Source organism: Oryctolagus cuniculus, chromosome X (genome assembly GCF_051225735.1).
Source record: "Oryctolagus cuniculus isolate XC-2025 breed Fujian yellow rabbit chromosome X, ASM5122573v1, whole genome shotgun sequence".
Taxonomy (NCBI): Eukaryota; Metazoa; Chordata; class Mammalia; order Lagomorpha; family Leporidae; genus Oryctolagus; species Oryctolagus cuniculus.
The window spans coordinates 90,804,369-90,810,302 of NC_142888.1; the positions used below are offsets into that span (position 1 = coordinate 90,804,369).

Here is a 5,934-nt window from a genome sequence, read left to right on the forward strand (position 1 = left end):
AAATAAAGTATCTGACTGTCCATTCAAATGCATTTTCCTAAATATATATTATCTTGACCATCATTTCAGATGCTTATCGGTTGTTTGCATTTCTTCTCTGAGAATTAGTTGTTCATATCCATTGAGTATTTTTCTGCTCAATTGTATTTTTTCACTGATTTGTACTTTCTGTATGTCAATTATTTTTCTATTATATAGGTAGCATATGTATTGTCCCAATCTGCCACTAACATCTTACTTTATGGTATTTTTTTGAGATTCAGAATTTTTATATTTTAATATGGTCAAATCCAGTGGTTTCTGGGTTATCACGCACACACACACACATACACAGATAGTTCCAAAAGTTCATGGAAGGAGAATTAAAAAGTTCATTTGGTACAAAAAATTTTGAAATCCATGCATTTTCCTTTATAATATGTATTTTCCATGGATTTTTGAAGATGCCTCATATGCATGATTTTCAAAATTTTATTGTGCCAAAATGAACTTATTTTTGTAAAATTTATTTGACAGATAGTTAGTCAGTGAGAGAGACAGAGAGAAAGGTCTTCCTTCTGTTGGTTCCCCACCCCCCAAATGGCTGCCATGGCTGGAGGTATGCTGATCCGAAGCCAGGAGCCAGGTGCTTCCTCCTGATCTCCCATGTGGGTGCAGGGCCCAAGCACTTGGGCCATCCTCCGCTGCCTTCCTGGACCACAACAGAGAGCTGGACTGGAAGAGGAGCAGCTGGGACTAGAACCCGGCGCCCATATGAGCCGCGGCACTGGCCAGCAAAAATAAACTTATTTTTCCTAAGAGAATTTTATAAAAAAAAAAAAAAAAAAACTAAGAATTTTGTGATTTGGTATTTAAAAAAAAAAACATTTGTTCCATTTATTTGAAAGACAGAGTGCCAGAGAGAGAAAAACAGATCTTCCATCTACTGGTTTATTCCCCCAAATAGCCATAACAGCCGGGGTGGGCCAGGCCAAAGTCAGGAGCCTGGGACTCCATCTGGGTCTGCCACACATGGGTGGTAGGGAGCCAAGTACTTGAGCCATATTCTGCTGCTTTCCCAGGTGGATTAGCAGTGAGCTGGTTTGGAAGCAGAACAGCCAGCATGCAAACGAGTGTTTCAATACGGGATGCTGCTGTTGAAAGTAGTGGCTTAACCCACTGCACCACAACACCAACCCCAATAAACTTATTTTTAAATTCTGTTTTCCATGAAATTGTTGAAATTCCCTTATGTATCTGGTGACAATGCACACACACACACACACACACATATATATATAGCCAAATATCAGTGTCACTTATATAGCAATCCATTATCCCCCAACTAATATAAAAAGCTGACTTATGTTAAATTCTCATTTATACTCGGGTATGTTTCATGGATTGACTTTTCAATATCACATTTTTAATTTGTGTAGCTTTATAGCAGGTTTTGTTATAATTGCCCTAATTTTGAAAAAACATATATTATTATTGTATGGTTTTTTCCAGATTTTATGCCTAGACTCACCTTCAGCAGAAAAGAGGAACTGGCTTTGAAATACTGCCACCCTCCAATAACCATGTTGATTACACAAAGACTTCTCTAAACGCGCGTTGCTCCCCATATTATGAACCTGGTACTGAGTTTGGAGCCACGAAGAGTAAAGATAAAGAGGACGGAATCCAAGCCCTTGTGGAAGAAGCTACTGACCAAGGAGAAGGAAAGGAGACAGAGGAGGCCAGTGGAATTTGTCTTCATGCGACCACTTATTTTGCTGCTCTTTATCTTTATGAAACAGGATTAGGTCATGCTCCTGTTTAACAAGTGTTCAAAATCAAGTAGGAACACACTTCTTTACACACTAATCCCAGGACTAGACAAGTATGGAATATCTCAGCAGCAGAATCTTCAGCTCTTCCACCCAGCTTCTGTTCCTTCCTAATCAGTGCCTAAGAAGGCATAGGAGGCCGGCGCCGCGGCTCACTAGGCTAATCCTCCGCCTAGCGGCGCCGGCACACTGGGTTCTAGTCCCGGTCGGGGCGCCGGATTCTGTCCTGGTTGCCCCTCTTCCAGGCCAGCCCTCTGCTGTGGCCAGGGAGTGCAGTGGAGGATGGCCCAGGTGCTTGGGCCCTGCACCCCATGGGAGACCAGGAAAAGCACCTGGCTCCTGGCTCCTGCCATCGGATCAGCGCGGTGCGCCGGCCGCAGCGCACTGGCCACGGCGGCCATTGGAGGGTGAACCAACGGCTAAAGGAAGACCTTTCTCTCTGTCTCTCTCTCTCACTGTCCACTCTGCCTGTCAAAAAAAAAAAAAAAAAAAAAAAAAAGAAGAAAAAGGCATAGGTAAGGCCCTAGCAGGTGGGATTTTCGCATCTCTGTTCTGATCGAGATGCATCTGTGACAATGAAAACTCAAGGGATAACTGAGGTGCTGAGAGTCCCCAAGCAACTCTGTGTGCTTCGGTGTGTGTGTGTGTGTGTGTGTGTGTGTGTGTGTGTTTAACAAATGGAATTTCAACCTGATTGGAGAAGTTTCCAATGCTTACTAAGGAAGGAGGTACCACGGTAGAGAAGGAGGAGTCAAAAAAACTATTTGTGGGGCTGTCACTGTGGCATAGTGGGTAAAGCTGCTGCCTGCAGTGCCTGCATCCCATATGGGTGCTGGTTCGAGTCCCGGCTGCTCCACTTCCCATCCAGCTCTCTGCTATGGCCTGGGAAAGCAGTAGAAGATGGCCCAAGTCCTTGGACCCCTGCGCCCACGTGGGAGACCCGGAAGAGGTTCCTGGCTCCTGGCTCCTGGCTCCTGGCTTCGGATCAGCACAGCTCTGGACATTGCAAACATTTGGGGAGTGAAACAGTGGATGGAAGATCTCTCTCTCTCTCTCTCTCTCTCTCTCTCTCTCTCTGCCTCTGCTTCTCTGTAACTCTTTCAAATAAATAAATAAATCTTTTTTTAAAAAAATCCTAGTTGTTGCCCTTAACTGCTGGTGAATATTGCCAATGAGGACAGGATGAATGGTACACGAAGGAAGGGACATAGCTATTAAAATCCATAGGCGCTTTCTCTTCATAAAGAGCTCCTGGATTTGTCCATAGCAGGCAGCAGCCAGAGTTGGCTGCAGATGGTTCCAATGGGATCTGCTGGGAACTGGGTTCAGAAGCATTTGGAGAAGGAAAGAAGTCACAAGGCCAGCTGGTCAGAGGAAAAAGGTCACTGGGACAACAATTGTCATTAAGAGGCTTTCTCCCCCAAAGCAGCATTCTTGCTCCATCTTTGCAGAGCACCGTAATCTGGGTAGACTCCAGAGGCAGAAGGCCGAAGCTGTTCTCCACTATTGTACATCCTATGGGTAGAAAATCTGCATTTTTCATAGAGCTTGGTGGGGTTCAGCATGGAAACTAGGACTGCAAATTGGCGGTTTCCTCCGGGACTGTAACTTTTGGAGAAGTTACAGGGAGGTGTGCTGGGAGCGTTAAATGTCCACTGTAACTACCAGGCAACTGGATATCCTCCCGGAAAGACCAAGTTAAAAGCAAACTTCCCTGGACCCTGGAAGAGGCCTTGTCTTGGCTCCTCTTCAGCTTTTTTTTTTTTTTTTAAAGATTCATTTGTTCATTCGAAAGGCAGAGTTACAGAGAGGCAGATGGAGAGACAGAGAGCTCTTCCATCCACTGGTTCACTCCCCAGACGGCTACAACTGCCAGAGCTGGGCCGATCCAAGGCCAGGAACTTCTTCCAGGTCTCCCACGTGGGTGCAGGGGCCCAAGGACTTGGGCCATCTTCTACTGCTTTCCCAGGCCACAGCAGAGAGCTGGATTGGAAGCGGAGCAGCCAGGACTCGAACTGGCACCTATATGGGATGCTGGCACTGGAGGTAGCAGCTTTACCCACTATGCCACAGCGCCACCTGCCACCCGCCACCCCCCCACACCCTTCAGCTTTAACAACATAGAAGAAGACTCCATGCACGCTTTCTTCATTGCTCTTCTTGCTTCAGCTTCCAGCTTGGTTTGTGGTTATGGATGACTGGAAAATGACAAAGCAGCCATCTTGCCTCCGGAAACTGAAGACCGGGAAGCCCCCACGGCCTGGGCAAGGAATGAGTTTGAGAGGCCCATCAAAGTTGGGACAGTGCTTCCGCTACTGCTTCTACCTGGCTTTGGCACAGTGGCAGGACTCAGGTAGATCTTGCACGGCTCCTCTGTAGAGCAGTTGTGGCCACACAGCGCCACGCCCAGGCAGGATTTCTTAAGGATGCAGGAGTTGTGGTTGTTGGTATTGTGCGTGGCCCAGCTGCTTAGGTGCCATTGTGCACTTTTGTCCTTGGAGCTCCACACAGGAACCGGGCAGCTCCTGGAACAAGTCAGTCTTTTGCACATTTGGCAGCAGTTGAATATCGTTAATATCTCAGCTCAAAATCTCTTTGTCTTCAAAGTCATGAGGTTCCATTTGACTCCCTCAGGTGTGCTTGAGAATTTTTGCTCACAAAGGTTGTCAATATAGTTGAATCTGTTCATTCAAGCAGCTTGGAGTAGCAGACTGTTTTCTGGGGCTCTCTGAACAGAAACAACAGTATCTCTGATAGCCCCAATTTTGTTGTAACTAACTAGAATAGATTTTTTTTTTTAATCTTGGCACTGTGGCACAGTATGTTAAGCTGCTGCCTGTGATGCTGGTACCCAGGTGCCAGTTCAAGCCCTAGCTGCACCACTTCTGATCCAACACCCTGCCAATGTGTCTGGGAAAGTAGCAGGTGACGACTCAAGTGCTTGGGTCCCTTGCCACTCATGTGAGAGACCTACATGGAGTTCCGGGTTCCTGGTTTCTACTTGGCCGAGCCCTGGCTCTTGCGGCCATTTGCAGAGTGGATAAGTAGATGGGAGATTTCTTTCTCTCTGTCTCTCCCTCTCTGTACCACTCTTCTGATCTCTTGAAGCCAATATTGTGACATAAAAATCTCTTCTCTGGTTCAGGTCCCAGCAGGCTCTGGTCATTCTCTGAGCAGACACTGTTCTCTATTCCAGTTCACAGCACATTATGCTAATGAGCCCTGGCAACAGTCCAATCACAGTGCAGATGCTCACAGTTCGGGAAAGGTAAGAGCAGCCTGCAAGTCACTTACCCAGCCTGATTTTTCTCCGAATGCCACATTGCTCTGCTTTTAAAAACTGTTTGGGGGGATATGCTTGGGCATTTTAAGTGAAGTTCCAAGTTTCATTTTTTAAAAATCCTGTTGGACTTTTTTTATTAGGATTGAATTGAATTTATAGATTAACTTGGGGGATTATTAATCTTAGCAACAGGTAATTTTCATCCAGGGTTATGTATTATTTTTGAAAATGTATTCATGTACTGTGTTGTGCTCTTCAAGAAAAATGTATCGTTTTCTTCAAGTAGACTTTGCACATTTCTTATTAGCTGTATTCCCAGATATTTCAGTCTTTGTTAATATTGTGAATGGTGGCTTTTTATACACAATATTGCTCTTTCACCTTTTAGGAAAATAGTTTCATTGTTTTTATAAAAAATTATGCATGCTTATTACAAAGAAGCAGTGCAGTACAATGAAGTACAAAGAAGAAAGATAAAATATCACTCATATTCTAGCACTGTGACATGACAATCAAACCTTCAATCAAACCTCCTAGAACATGATGTGTTCTTTAGATCTGAACACTTCATTCTTCTTAAGAAGGTACAGACTCCTACAGTTGGTCTTGTGTGTCTGTAGGTTCTGCATCCTTGGATTCAACCAACGGCAGATCAGAAATACTTAGGAAAAAATTTATTTCTGTACCAAACACGTGCAGATGTTTTGTTCTTGTCCTATTCCCTAAACAATACAGTATAATAACTATTTACATAGCATTTACGTTGTATAGGTATATAAGTAATCGAGAGGTAATTTAAACTATACAGCAGGATGTGCCCAGGTTCTATGCCAATACTAC

General features: G+C 44.6%; 1 pseudogene; it reads right to left on the bottom strand.

Annotated features, from left to right (window-relative positions):
- Positions 1-2,946: 2,946 nt before the first annotated feature.
- Positions 2,947-3,948, bottom strand: LOC100343847 (chorion-specific transcription factor GCMa pseudogene; annotated as a pseudogene).
- Positions 3,949-5,934: the final 1,986 nt, after the last annotated feature.